Genomic DNA, 15,884 nt, shown 5'->3' with positions numbered 1-15,884 from the left:
TTGTACAGTTTCCAACTGTTCCAAGATTTTCCTGTTACCTTTGTTACTGATTTCTAGTTTGATTCCATTGTGGTGAGAACACACACAATAGGATTTCAATTGTTTTAAATATGGTGAAGTTTGTTTTATGACCCTATTGTGGTAAATGGCCTATCTTGGTAAAATGTCCATGAGAACATGTAAATACCTATTCTGCTGTTGCTGTGGCGTGTGGGGTACGTGTGTGTGTGTTGTAGCCTGTTGATTATTATATATTCTGGCTGATTTTCTGGTTATTTTAATCAACTGTTAGAAGAGGGGTGTGGAAGTCTCCAATATAATCATGGTTTGTCTATTTCTCCTCTCAGGTCTATTTTTGCTTTACATATTTTGTAGCTCTGTTGTTTAATGCATACAAATTTAGGATTGCCATATCTTGATAGCCTGACCCTTTTCATCACTATGAAAAACTCCTCTCTGTCCCTCTTATTTTCTTAGCTCTAGAGGCTACCTGACATTAATACTACTGCTTTCTTTTGATTACAGTCCATATTGCATATCTTCTTCCATCTTTTCATTTTCAATCTACCTATGCCATTACTTTTGAACTGAGTTTTCTTGTGAGGAGCATATATTTTTAAACACTCTGCCCCTTTCTTTTAATTGGTATATGCTGACATTTACATTTAATGTAATTATTGATATGCTAGGACTTCAGTGGGGTTTTATTTTTGTTTCTTTCCTGTTCTTCATTTGTCTGCTTTCTTTTTCTGCCTTACTTGTGCCTTTTGTTAGAATTCCATTTTGTTCTATCAATAGTGCTTTTGAACTTACCTCTTTGAATAGACACTTGGTGATTGCTCTGGGTTCTATATTACACATACGTAACTTTCCACAGATATCCATACATAACTTGACACTCTGGTGTAAACATTTTACCAGTTCAAGTGAAATGTAAAAACATTACAATCCTTTAGGTTCCTTTACCCTCCGTCATTTATAATACAGTTGTCCTAAAGATTCCCCCTGCATGCTCTGAGATCCATATCAGACATTACAATTTTTGCTTCAACTATGAAATATATTTTATAAAACTCAAGAGAAAAATTCCATTGTATTTAAAAACACTTTTAAAAATGTTTTTATTTACTTCTGAGAAAGAGAGAGAAACAGCGTGAGCAGGGGAGGGTCAGAGAGGGAGACACAGAATCTGAAGCAGCCTCCAGGCTCTGAGCTGTCAGCACAGAGCCCAACGCGGGACTCAAACCCACGAACCATGAGATCATGACCTGAGCCGAAGTTGGACGCTTAACTGACTGAGCCACCCAAGCACCCCAAAAATTCCACTGTATTAAATTACATACTCATTCTATTGTTCTATACCCTTCTTGACGTTTCAAGATTCCTTTATCATTTCCTTTTCAACTCAAGAAACTCCTTTAGCCTTTTTTTTTAATAGGTAGATCCTCTGGTGACAAATCCTTACTTTTCTCTCATCGGAGAATATCTTTTCACTTTATTCCAGAATATTTTCACTAGAGACAGAATTCTGAGTTACAGTTCATTTTTAGCACTTTAAAATGCCATGCCATTTCCTTCTGGCATGTGGTAAGAATTTTGCTGTAATTTGGATTGGTTTTCATGTATTATTTCTTTTTTTCAAGATACTTGTCTTTAACTTTCAGAATTTTGACTGGATGACTTTGGCATTATCTTTCTTGGGGTGTATCCTATTGGGCTTAACTCAGTTTCTTGAATCTTTAGGTTTATGTGTTTTGCAAAATTTGGGAGTTTTTTTAGCCATTATTTATTCAAATACTTTTCCAGCTCCAACCTCTTTCTCATCTTCCTTGGGGACTCAGATGAAATGAAATGTTAGATCATCTGTTATGCTACCACGGGTCCCTGAGGCTCTATTTTCTTTTTTCACCCCCAATCTTTTTTTCACTATTGCTCCCTGTTGGTTAATTTCTATATTTTATCTTTAATTTTACTGATCCTTTCCTCTATCTCTGCTATTGATTTCATCTAGTGAGTTTATTATTTCCTTTATTGTATTTTTCAGTTCTAAAATTTCCATTTGGTTCCTCTCTATATTTTGTATTTCTTTGCTAAGACTTTCTAGTTTTCTGTTTGTTTGTTTCAAGCATCTTCCTAGCTGTTCATCAAAGCATTTTTATGATACCTGCTTTAAAATCTGTCAGATAATTCTCACCTTTGTGTCATTTCTGGTTTGGAATCTGACAACTGTCTTACCTTACTCATTGAGATAGTCTTGGTTCTTGGTCTGATGAGTGATTTTCAAATGTACCCTGGACATTCTAAGTATCGTGTTAGGAGACTCTGGATCTTATTTAAAAAAAAAAATTTTTTAAGGCCTCCTCTGACATCACACAAACAAGAATGAAGAATGAAGACCCCACCTTATTACAGCCAAGTGAAGATGAAAGTCCACCACCCTAGCTGCAAGGGTGTAATGGTTAATTGTATGTGTCAACTTGACTGGGCTACAAAATGCCCATGTAGCTGGTTAAAGATTATTTCTTCTGTAAGGGTGTTTCCAGAAGAGATAAGGCTTTGAATTGGTGGACTGAATAAAGCAGATGATCCTCTCCAATGTGGATGGTTATATCCAATCTGTTGAGGGCCTGAACAGAACAAAAAAGTGGAGGAAAGTTAAAATGGCTCTCTGCCTAAATGGTTGAACTAAGAAATCAATCTTCTGTACTTAGTACTTCTGGTTCTCAAGCCTTCAGACACAGACTGAAATCCACAGCATCAATCCAGCTCTCAAATCTTCAAACTGCACCACCAGCTTTCCTGAGTATCCAGTTTGTACAGAGCCAATCATGGGATTTCCATAATCCAATGAACTAATACCTTATAATAAATGTATCTCCTTTTTCCCACCACCCCTCCCCAGTTTCTCTAGAGAACACTAATACAGAGGGTGAGGAATGCCTTGTAACTGCCCTCCATGTGGCCTTCACAGACATAGAGAGAGAGAAAAGGTCTCATCACTAGGTGGGCAGGACAATACCAGTTCCTCTGGGCCTTCTCTGACATCACCCCTTTAAGGGAGGATGACTGCCTCTTTACAACATGGCTATCATCAAAATCTAGGCTCCCCACTTAACCTTTGCTGATAGGGATAGGGCCCCATTTTGTTCCATGGTGTTTGGCCTTCGTAAAGCAATTATTGCTTTAGGTTTTCTGTCTTGCTAAGTTGCTTCTTTCCTGGCCCTTTGGTGAGACAGAGCAGGCTACTCTTGGGGCTTTTTATTCCCTCCTGCTCCCACTGGTATTTCCTGGTTGCTGGCTCCTCCAGCACCCAATCCAGGCTATGTTAAGCAAAACAAGAACTCATTGTCATGTCATTTCAGATCTCAAGATCCCTTTCCAAGTCTGCCATCTTCTCTCCACACTTCAGAATTGGCTTATGTTTTAATAAAGTCCAATTTATTGATTTTTTTTCTTTTAAAACCATGCTTATGTTATAGTCAAAATTGTTGAACCCAAGGTCACAATGATTTTTCCATGTTTTTTTCCTAGAAGTTTTATAATTCTAATTTAACAATTAGGTCTATGACCCATTTTTATTTAATTGTGGTATCTAATGTGAGGTAAAGTTGAGGTTATTTTTTTGTATACAGCTATCTAATTGTTCCAGAGCCATTCTCCACTGAATTGCTCTGGTACCCCCTTAGTCCACTGGGGTTGCTGTAACAGAAAACGATAGACTGGGTGCTTTTTATAAATAACAGAAGTTTATTTCTCACAGCTCTAGAGGCTGGGAATTCCAAAATCAAGGCACCAGAAGATTCAGTATCTGGTAGGGTCCACTTTCTACTTTATAGATGGCTGTTTTTTTGCTGTGTCCTCACATGACAGAAGGGACTAGGGAACTCTCTAGGGTCTCTTTTTTATAAGGGCACTAATGCTATTCATGCGGGCTCTGCTCTCATGACCTAATCCTTTGGAAAGTGCCCCACCTTTTAATATGAAGTTAGGATTTAACATATGACATTTAGGGGAACACATTCAGTCTATAGCAGCACATTTTTGAAAATCAAATTTTTGAAATTCACTTTCATTTTCATATTTCATTTTCCATTCTTTCATTGTTTCAAGACAACTTGGCTATCTTTATGCACACCTTTTCATTACATAGCTTTATATCTTGTAATCATATAGCCTGAGTATTGCCCTTTCTGAATCCTCAGCATATTCATATAAATGTCAGAATCAGTTTGTAAATTTGGATTGCACTGAATATACAAATTCAGGAAGAACTGTTATCTTAACAACATTGAGTCTTCCAACCCATGAACACTACATCTTGCCATTACTTTGATCTTTAATTTCTCTGAGCAATGTTTGGTAGTTTTCAGCGTAAAGGTCTTCCAAATCTCTTCTCAAGATTATTCACAAGCATTCCATATTTTTAGAGTGCTGTATATGGCATTAAAATGTTTTTTCAATTTCTGATTGTCGCTAGCGCATAGAAATACAATTGATGATCTTGCAACTATAACAGCTAAAGTATTAATAGTTCCAGAAGCTTTTTGTAATCTCCCTCAGATTTTATGTGTAGACAAGCATGTTATCTGTGAATAAAAACATTTTTTACTTCTCCCACTGTCATTATTTCTTTTCCTTGCCTTCTAATAATGGCTAGAACATCCAGTATACTGGATACTAGTAAGGTTGTGGGGTGATCTGATGGGGTACTGATCTGAGGGCCTTAGTTTTACACTAGCTGTGGCTAGAAGGCCTCCCTTAGTTCCTTGGCACAGAGAGCTGTCCATAAGGGCAGTTCACAATATGGCAGCTGACTTCCATCACAGCAAGGGAGTGATAGAATAAGGAAGCAAGAGAATAAGACAGCAAGAGAGGTTGCCCAACATAGAAGCCAGTCTTTTTTTTATCCTAATCTCAGAAATGACATCTCATCACCTTTTCTATTAATTAGAAACATCACTAAATACAGCTCACAATCAAGGAAAGGGGCCTGAATACCAGGAGGTGGGACTTGCTGGGGGACATTTTAGAGGCTCCCTACAACAAGCTCTCAATGACCAAATCGAGGACAATTTGAGCAACATAATAAATAATGATACTAATTGGTTAAAATCAATAGAATAAATAGCCAAGAGTCTGTGGATATCAACAAAATAACTGAATAAATAAATTTAAAAATTGGGGAGAGAAGGGATATCTAGCTGTTTCAGTCAGTAGAGCACAAGACTCTAGATCTCGGGTTCATGAGTTTGAGCCCCACATTGGGCGTAGAAATTACTTTTAAAAAAGAGTGCTTTATAAATAAATACTAAAAATGGGGGAGAAAAGATAGTTTCTCCTTACAGTAGAATTCAACAATTAATAAATGTAGAAAGAACTAGAAATAGGTAAACACCACAGTAATAACTGATGAAGACAATAATATAATCTGAAATTAGTAGATGAACATGCTAAATAAACTTTAACATACCTCAACATTGCTTCTGACAAGACATTTGTTAATTTAAAAAGATAGAAATTTAACTTTACAGTTAAAAGAGAAATCTGACAAATATCTACTTAACAAAGTGATTGGACTTAATTGGTAATAAAACTTATCAGTGTCATGTACCTTCTGATATGATGCACACATGACTCCTGTAAAAGTTCTGCCAAAAAAGCACAACCTTAATCTCATCAATCAGAAAATCCAAACTGAAGGACATTCTATAAAATAATTTTCCCATACTCTTCAAAAATGACAAGGTCATCAAAGAAAAACAAAAAAAGACTAGAATTTCTGCAGAAGGCTAAGAGCTAGAATAAACAAATACAACATGGGATCCTAAACCAGGTCCCTGGACCAGAAAGCAGACAGTAATTGGACAACTAATGAAACTTGAGTAAAAGTCTGTAAATTAGCTAATACAACTGTATAGACATTAATTTTCTGGACTAGCCAACTGTGTTAGTTATATAATGTTCTATTATATTATTCACCCAGGGGAAGCTGGATGAATATAGAAGAACTGTGTATTGCTGTTGTTAGTATATTTTCAACAGCTTCACGGACACATAATTTACACACATTCGTCACTCCCTTAGCCCTAGGCAACCAACTCACCTACTTTCTATCTCTACAGAGTTGCCTATTCTGGACACTTGACATAAGTGACATCATACAGTATGTAGCCTCTTGTGAATGACCTCTTTCATTTACCATGTTTCCAACATTCATCCACTGTCATGTCTTAGACTGTGTCCCTCTCCAACAGATGTTGAAGTCCTAACCCCCAGACCCTGTGAATGAGATTTATTTGAAAACCGGGTCTCTGCAGATGTCAAAGTATAATAAAGTCATTAGGATGGGTTCTAAACTAATTGACTCCTTATAACAAGGAGAAATTTGGACACAGACATAGACCTACACAGAAGGAAGACAATGTCAGGACACAGGGAGAAGAACACCATCTACAGGCCAAGAACCCCTAAGGCTACCAGAAGCTAGATGAGAGGCAGGGAGGAGGTTCTCCCTCACAGCCCTAAGAAGAAAACAACACTGCCAATACCTTGATTTTAAACTTGTAGCATCCAGGGGCATGTGGTTGGCTCAGTCGGTTGAATGTCTGACTTCAGCTCAAGTCATGATCTCACGGTGGGTTTGAGCCCTGTGTCGGGCTCTGTGCTGACAGCTTGAAACCTAGAGTTGCATCAGATTCTGTCTGTCTCTCTCTCTGCCCCTTCCCCACTCCCACTCTGTCTGTCTCTCAAAAATAAACAAACATTAAACTTCTAGCCTCCAAAACTATGAGACAAACTTCTGTTCAGCCACCCAGTTTGCAGTATTTTGTTACAGCAATCTACTATATCCACACTGTAGCATATATCAGTACTTCATGCCTTTTTATTGCCAAAAATATTCCACTGAGTGGATAGTTCACATTTTGTTTATCCCTTCAACATTTGGACTGTTTGGGCTGGTCTGAATAATGTTACTATAAACACTGATGTACAAATTTCTATGTAGACATGCTTTAATTCCTCTTGGATATATACCCAAGGATGGAAATGCTAGGTCATATAATTCTGTCTTTATCTCCTTAAGGAACTGTCAAACTGCTTTCCAAAGCAGCAGCACCAACTGAAGTTCCCTCCAGAAAGGTATGAGTGTTCCAACTTCTCGACACGCTCCCCAACAGGTGTTATCACCTATCCTCTCGATTACAATCCTCCCAGAGGCTCTGAAGTGCTATCTCCTTGTGCAGCTTATCTGCATTTCTCTAATGACTCAGGATACTGAGCCTCTCTGCTCTCCATGCTTATTGACCATTCCTTCATCTTCTTTGAGGAAATGATTATTCACATTGTTTGCCCAGTTTTTAATTAGTTTGTCTTTTTAAAAATTTCTTTATTTTGAGAGAGAGAGCGCGTGTGCAAGAGAGGGAGAGAGGGGATCCTAAGCAGGCTCCATGCTGACAGTTGCAGAGCTCAACGTGGGGCTCGAACTCACAAACCCAACTATGAGATCATAACCTGAGCCCAAATCAGGAGTCAGCCTGTTAATAAATGAGCCACCCATGTGCCCCTAGTTTGTCTTTTCTATTGGGTTCTAAGAGTTCTTATATATTCTGAATACCAGGCCCTTACCAAATATATGATTTGCAAATATTTTCTCCCATTCTGTGGGTTGTCTTTTTGCTTCCTGACGGTGCTAATTGCAACAAAAAAGTTTTAGATTTTGGGACGCCTGGGTGGTTTAGTCAGTTAAGTGTCCGACCTCGGCTCAGGTAATGATCTTATTATTCGTGGGTTCAAGCCCTGCGTGGGGTTCTGTGCTGACAGCTCAGAGCCTGGAGCCTGTTTCTGATTGTGTCTCCCTCTCTCTCTGCCCCTCTCCTGCTCACACTGTCTCACTCTCTCAGAAATAAATAAAAAACAGTTTAAAAAAATTTTTTTAAAGTTTTAGATTTTTACGAAGTCCAATTTATCAATTTTAAATCTTACTACATTCACAACACTTCTGTACGTATAAAATTATATGGAAGATGGTGTACAAAACAGAGAAAGATGAAAGTATGTAGGGACGCCTGGGTGGCTCAGTCAGTTAAACAACAGGTCATGATCTCACAGCTCATGAGTTCAAGCCCCGCGTCAGGCTCTGGGGTGACAGCTGAGAGCCTGGAGCCTGCTTCAGATTCTGTGCCTCCCTCTCTGCCCCTCCCTTGCTCGTGCTCTCTCTCTCTCAAAACCCAAACATTAAAAAAAAGTTTTTAAAAAACAAAAAACTACGTATAAAATTTTATGTAAAAAGTTTAAAATACTCTGCACTAAATTCCAAACAGGAGATACAAATTAATTTTTTTCATTTGCTATTCAACACAATTGTTTCTTCTTTCCTATTATACAACTGATGCAAATTCTCTATGGAAATTTCAGAATTTACATCATTAGCAAACGCACCATCCAGAGATAACCATCATTGTCACTGAGGTTTCTATTCGTACACAAATACATACATTTTATACATTTATGGGTCTGGACTTGAAGAGTGTGAGTGAAGAGAGGGCCGCGCGGATCTCCGCGGCAGGTGCCTTACACAGGGCGCCCACGGGCGGCGGTACTTACAGGCCACAGTCCAGAGCACTGCTGAGAACCACGGCCCGGGAGGGAGCCAGCAGGCGGACAGATGGTACGGCCACCCGGTATGGCTCAGGGCCCCGGCAGGCGGGTGGCTACAGGCCATATAGCCGATACCCCCTCGCCAGAAGCTCAGGCGCGTCTCGCTCGGAGACGCCGGCCCCACAGTGCACCGCGGCGCGCACGCGCAAGCCGTTGAAAAGGAAGAGACTAGCGCTCCCTGGGGCGCCAAGCCTGATCACCGCCGCTTGGCCTTAAAAGAGCACGGAGCAGGGCGCCTGGATGGCTCAGTCGGTTAAGCGTCTGACTTCGGCTCAGGTCATGATCTCACGTGTCGCGGGTTCGAGCTCCGCGTCGGGCTCTGTGTTGACAGCCAGTTCAGAGCTTAGAGCCTGATTCTGGGTCTCCCTCTTTCTCTGGCCCTCCCCTGCTCACGCTGTCTCTCTCTCTCTCTCTCTCTCTCTCTCTCTCTCTCTCTCTCTCTCTCTCTCTGTCTCTCGCCAGGGGCCCTTGCTGCGACCTTGTGGAACCGGCTTCGCAGTCCCCAGGTCGTCTGGACCGCTAGGTGGCGAGTTCCCTGAGCAATGAGGGTTTGCCTTTGTGGGGGCGTCTGGAGGGCTGGCTGGGGAGTCGAGATTGGAGCCAGGTCCGCAGGGTAAGTAGGGATTCTGCAGGTGGAGAAAAGGGACACGGACGCTCTCGGCCACTGGGATCCCGCGTGGCGTGGCTTGGGGCAGGAAGGGAGTGGCTTGGCGGGACTGGCCTTAGGGGCAGTGCTGAGATAACTGGTTTTTCTCCTGCAGGTCACTGGGAGTCCCTGTAGTCATTAAGTAGATAAGAATCTGGTATAACAATAGAAAGAAAAAGTATTTCTGATTTCACTATCTTACCATTTGTTGACAGGCTAGCAGTCTTTTCTACACCTTTAAAAAAATAATTGTAGGGAAACCTGGGTGGCTCAGTCTGTTAAGGGTCCACCTTTGACTCAGGTCATGATCTCTGGTTAGTGGGTTCAAGCCCCGCACTGGGCTCTATGCTCACAGCTCAGAGCCTGGAGCGTACTTAAGATTCTGTCTCCCTCTCCCCCACTGATTCGTTCTTTCTCTCTCTCTTTCTCTCTTAAATAAACTTTTTAAAAAATACATCATTGTAACATATTTTGTATTCCACTTTTTCTCTCAGTCTTTAAAGTGACTATTTTCCATGTTGTGAAATAGTATTCATACTATTTTAAAAAAATTCTTAAAGTTAACATTCCAGTAACTTATTTTACCATTACCTATAGTAACTAAATGCATGGGTGTGGGTGTCTGCTGGAGGTGGGATAGGGCATGAGGTCACTTCCAGTGGGACCTCAGGCAAGGCACCAATCATTCCCAGCCTCCGTGTCCCACGTGTTTATATAGAAAGTTAAATGAGATGATACACATTTAGCAAGTACGTGGCACACACCAAGCACTCAATGTGACTTAACTGCCACTGATATTCTGAATTCCTCATAAAGTAAATAATGCCTTGGCGGGCATCTTGTGCACTGAGCTTAAGTTTCTTCGCTAGATATGGAATTACACAGTCTCTAAGGGTATGATTCATTTTTTGTAACTAGTTCTCCAAAAAGGAGTGTTTTTAGCAAATTATTCTCTAAAAAGGATCATCTGCCATCCTAGGACTGACTTGGAGGCAGGGGAATAACTGGTTGAGATCTGTGTTATAAAAAGACACTGGTGGCTGCATTGTGGGCTGGAGTGGGAGGGGGCATAGAGGTGAAAACCCCCCCTGCTCGTTACTGAGTAGGGAACGGACACTGAGGCCAGAGCAGGCTTGGATGGCATGGCAGAGATGGAGTGGACTGGACTTGAAGAGTGTGACGGAAGAGGGGGAGGCCCCAGATGGGCCCCTGGGTGGATGGTGTGTCCTTGCCTAAGTGCGAAGCCCAGAGTCTTGAAGGCAGAAAACAGGGTGGGGGAGATGAGCAGCTTCATCTGACCCTACAGGTTGGAACTTGGAGGCTGATATGATCTGCAAGAGGGGAACTGGTAGGAACTAGTTTGGGGCATGTGAGGATGAGGTGGCAACCACAGATACCGGTAACTGAAGTCACAAGGTAAAGGAGAACTTCCTTGCAAGGAATCACTGAAGGAAGGAACCAGTGCTGGCTTTGTAGGGATGTGACCTGTATGGGGTCACAGGGCCCTCATGATGAAGGGTCCTGCCTTTGGCTTAATGGTCTGCAGTCACCAGCTTGAAATTCTTAATAATTATTGAACAAGAGACCCTGCATTTTCATGTCACATATTATGTAGCAAGTCCTGGAAGAAACAATTGGCTGTAGGAAAGATTAACTGAAAAAGTGTGTTGAAAAGTCACCCCTGACACGAGACAGGAAGCCGTGGCTGGCTAGTGACAGAGACCCAGCCACCGTTGTTCGCAGAACTGGAAATCCACAGGGCTTTGGGAGCAACTCTGGGGCTCCTGCTGTTTCCAAGAGATTCTCTGGACTGAACAATTCTGGGCGTCACAGCCCACTGGACATTCATTCCCTGTGAATAAAGAGACACAGTGGTTTCCAGAAATTCTTGGGAAGCTCAGCAAATAAATTGTTTCCTTTGCCTCCTTGTTATGAATTAAGTCTTCTGCTCCTTCTTGAATCACTGAACATCAAGGGGTCTGGCTATGCTTAGACCTGGAGCTGAGGGTGAATTTACCTCTCCTGAGGGGCCAAACTGAACAGGAGCTCTTCAGGAAGGAGGAAGGGGAGTGGACGCCAGCAGCACTATGAAGCCAGGATCAAGAGAGGGGCCTCTACTGGCTGCCCCCTCACCTCCCAACCCACAGCCTTTGCCAACCAACATCATCTCTTTTTTAGAAATGTCTAAATATTTGCAGATGACATTTCACATTATTGAAAAAATATTACTTCAGTTATTTTAAGTGCAAACAAGAATGCACATTTTAAAAATCTGAATGTGTGTTGGGGCGCCTGGGTGGCTTAGTCGGTTAAGCGTCCGACTTTCGCTTAGGTCATGATCTCGCGGTTCGTGGGTTTGAGCCCCGCATCGGGCTCTGTGCTGACTGCCAGCTCAGAGCCTGGAGCCTGTTTCAGTCTGTGACTCCCTCTCTCTCTGACCCTCCCCTGCTCACGCTGTCTCTCTCTCTGTCTCCTAGAAATAAATAAAACATTAAAAAAAAATAAAAATAAAAATCTGAATGTGTGTCCATGTAACATTTCTAAATGTCTTTAATCAAGACACTGATTTATGTGGCAGAATTAGGTTTATGTTTATATGACAATTGATAGCTAATGAGAATACTTTTTGCTTTTTAAAAGCGATACATGTCCTTTAGAGAAAATTTAGAAAATTCCCCAAAATGGTTTTTTAAAAACTCAAGTATAGCCCCATGAGGTAACTGTGGTTAACATTTCGATGGATTCCATTCTCGTCTCTTTGCCATGCATGTGTTTCTGATTGTTGTAGTCACATGGTACACCAAATTTTGTATTTGGCCCATTCCCCTCTCTTTTTTCCTTAACGTCATGACATTTTCTCCTGTTTCTCTGTAGTATTTAGAAACTATAATTTTCAGTGACTGCATAATCCTTGATTTATATTTTCCAAAGAGTTTCGTTAACTTTTTTCTGATTGAATTCTTCTTTGGAGAATCAGTTTAGATAATACCATATTTCATCTACTCTACAGTGAGTGTTTTTTTCACATTTCATATCCCTGAAATTGCGATGCTTCTTACAATCACTGCCAGTCAGGCAGCAGTGGTGACTTAGTTGTCACCATCTGTATGCATGAGCTGGTCACGGCAGTTGACTGAGATAAGTTCATAGTTGGTGTGTTGAGTTTAATTGCTTTAAAAATGTCTTCAAAAAGATGTAATTTAATACTAAAAAGAAAAACTTTTGTAAACACAGGCACAGAAACAGAACAGTCGGGAATACATTTTATGTTAGTAGAACAGATATTTGTTGTTGGAGGAAGGATTGCAATCACCTGTTTCCATGCCATGCCAACCAAATGCCCCCCAGACCCCCGTAAAGAGAGGTACCACCAACCCTCAGGTCAGGGAGGCTGGGTCCCCTGTACTTGCTGAGGTTTGTGGAGAGAGATTGAGTATCACAAGGCTTTGCAGAATGGGTCTCTATGGCATGGAAGGAAACTTGGGAAATAATAGTGAAGGACTCTGTAAGAATTTCTATATGGCATTGCCTGGAAGTCACAGAAGATGGTTGACAGGACACCCATGACCCAGGGTGAGCTTTGGACTCTAAATGGATATAACTGATTTATGTATTTCACTTCTTGTTCCTTTTTTTTCTTTTTTCGCATGCAAAGTGATACTTGATCTTTTTTTAAAATTTTTTTTAATGTTTTATTTATTTCTAGGAGACAGAGAGAGAGACAGCGTGAGCAGGGGAGGGTCAGAGAGAGAGGGAGTCACAGACTCTGAAACAGGCTCCAGGCTCTGAGCTGGCAGTCAGCCCTGAGCCCAACGCGGGGCTTGAACCCACGAACCGCGAGATCATGACCTGAGCGAAAGTCGGACGCTTAACCGACTAAGCCACCCAGGTGCCCCCAGTGATACTTGATCTTAAAAATAATATTAACAATCCTTGCCCAAGAGTTTAAAAGTTGTTCTTTCAAAAAATAGTTTTAAAATAAAATTAAAAGTGGGACGCACGGGGTAGCTCTGTTGGTTAACCTTCCAACTGCTGATTTTAGCTCAAGTCATGATCTCAAAGTGAGCCCCATGATCAAGCCCCATGCTGGGTGTGGAGCCTGCAAAGATTCCCTCTCCCTCTGCCCCTACCCTGCTCACCCTAAAAAAATTATTTTACTTAAAAATTTGTTTTAATGTTTTATTTATTTCTGAGAGAGACAGCATGATCAGGGGAGGGTCAGAGAGAGAGGGAGATACAGAATCCAAAGCAGGCTCCAGGCTCTGAGCCAGCTGTCAGCACAGAGCCCGACATGGGGCTCGAACCCACGAACTGTGAGATCATGACCTGAGCCAAAGTTGGTCGCTTAACCGACTGAGTCACCCAGGCGCCTCTGTTTTATTTTATTTTTGAGAGAGAAAGAGAGACAGACAGGATCTGAAGCAGGCTCTAGGCTCTGAGGCATCAGCACAGAGCCTGAGGCAGGGCTCAAACTCACGAACTGCAAGATCATGACCTGAGCCAAAGTCAGACGCTTAACCGACTGAGCCACCCAGGTGTCCCAAAATTACAGTAAATTAAATGCTCATGTATAAAGAAAGCATTCAATCTTAATTGCCAGTATGCTTTCTTGCTTAGTTATACATAAAATAAAATTGTATCTTACATTGGATGACATCTTGGATTCGATGAACCACAGTAAAAGAATTGAGCGCATCTGAAGGTTTGCTCAACTATTTGCCCCAGGTGATACTCCGTGCTTTTAGCCTTTCCCTGTTTCAGGGCTCGTGTTTATTATCTTTGTTATCTATAACAATAATTTCTATACAGTCATAACCTATGGAGTTCTTTACAAATAATCAAATATTTTATTTATATTATGTATTGAATAGGTAATAAGTTCCCATGGTTCAAAATTCAAAAGGTACAAAAAGTTGTGCAGAGAAAACCTCACCTCCACTCCTGCCCCCAGCCATCCACTTCTCACTGGGGGCAGCCCATGCTACTGGTTTCTTCCTACAGTACCAGATACCTTCTACACACATATAGCCATTGGAAAGTGCTGGCTGCTTGGCCAGCAAGTGTTATAATTACAACTAAATGGATAATTAATTATACCGAGGCCCAAGGAAGTCACAGTGATTTTCCCAGTGGTAGAGCTGGGACTCAGACCTGGGTCTTCCAGCCATATTAGATAAGCACAGAAATGCCTTACATGGGGACTAGTTTTTTTCAAATCACACTGTTCTTTGAAATGCCAGTTAGCACTCGAAACTCCTCAATGTTGGTTGGAGTCTATCAATGGAGACCACTCCTGGCCTTTTAGGAATGGTTAAGTCTTAGTATACGTTCACCACACTGCCAAAGAGGGAGGTGCACTCTCTGGGCAGGGAACAGCCCATGCTGTGCAGAAATCCGGTGAGTCAGGGGGAACCAGCTGGGACCGCCAGCTTTTCCTGTCCCCACAGCTCCTATGGTCTTCCTAGGACTTGCCCTTACCTCGAGAAGCCCACTTGCTCATGCACAGGAGATAAGCAATGCCCTGGGAGCAGAAGTGAGCAGGAAAAAAACTGCCCCGCGGACGTCTGGGACCATACTGCACTTCTGTGTCCTCTGGTCCCCATGCATGACCTTAGTACCCCACGTTCATTGCTGCTGTGACAACTCTGCTTCCTTGGCAGACAAATCAGAGGCTCAGAGAGGGAAAAATCTAGGCTCAAGTTGGTGTTGAGACCCTGGGTGCCACAGTCAAGGTCAAGCATGATAGCTTAAGACCTAGGAATCTAGTGACCTTTCTGAGTCCAGTCAGTTTCCCCAGCCTGCTCCATCTTCTGGAGAAATCTAGCAGAGAGAGTAAAGTCAACCCTCTCGGATTCGTGAGATGTACAAGCACCTGCAGTGAGGTGGTATGGAGTCCCACGGCATTGACATAGTGCCCAGTATGAGGCCTGTTGGACATTTGGGTCCAAGCGTTTTAATCCCGTCAGAAAATTTCGACCTTGTGCCATTTTCTTAGAACTGCTGGGTCTTCCTGGAGCTTGACAAAGGACCAGGATCTCAGCACCATCCACTAAACCCAGATGCTTCTACCCAGAGTTAGTAGTGTTCCATTTGTGGTGGATTGGTTGCCTAAGATGATGCATCTTCCTGATTTCTCTGGTCCATAGAAAACAGTGCATCCCCCAAAGGTGGGTTCTGGATCCCCAGTTGCTGACCAGGGACTCACCCTGGAAACATGGCATTTGGATGTGAGTGCACTACGGTGTGTCTTAAAATAAGATTTTGGCCTGAGGAGCCTGTTCTTTAGGCTGACCGGAGCCCTGGAAGGCATGACAGGCAGTCAAGTTCCCTGGGGGGAGAGAGTCTAGGGGACATGCCAGAGACACTGCGGGGACCTGTCCAAGCTGTCTGGCAGGTACAGAGAACAACTCAGGCTTGCAAGAGGTGAATGATAACTTACACTGTGGACCCAAGAGGGTTCGCGAGATGGAGCCCCATGTCACGCTCTGGGCTGACAGCACAGAGCCTACTTGGGATTCTCTCTCTCCCTCTGTCTGTCTCTGTCTCTCCCCATTCCCTCCCTCTCTCTCAAAATAAACTT

Source organism: Crocuta crocuta, unplaced genomic scaffold (genome assembly GCF_008692635.1).
Source record: "Crocuta crocuta isolate KB4526 unplaced genomic scaffold, BGI_CrCroc_1.0 scaffold751, whole genome shotgun sequence".
Lineage (NCBI taxonomy): Eukaryota > Metazoa > Chordata > Mammalia > Carnivora > Hyaenidae > Crocuta > Crocuta crocuta.
Note: the sequence above shows the minus strand (reverse complement) of the source record.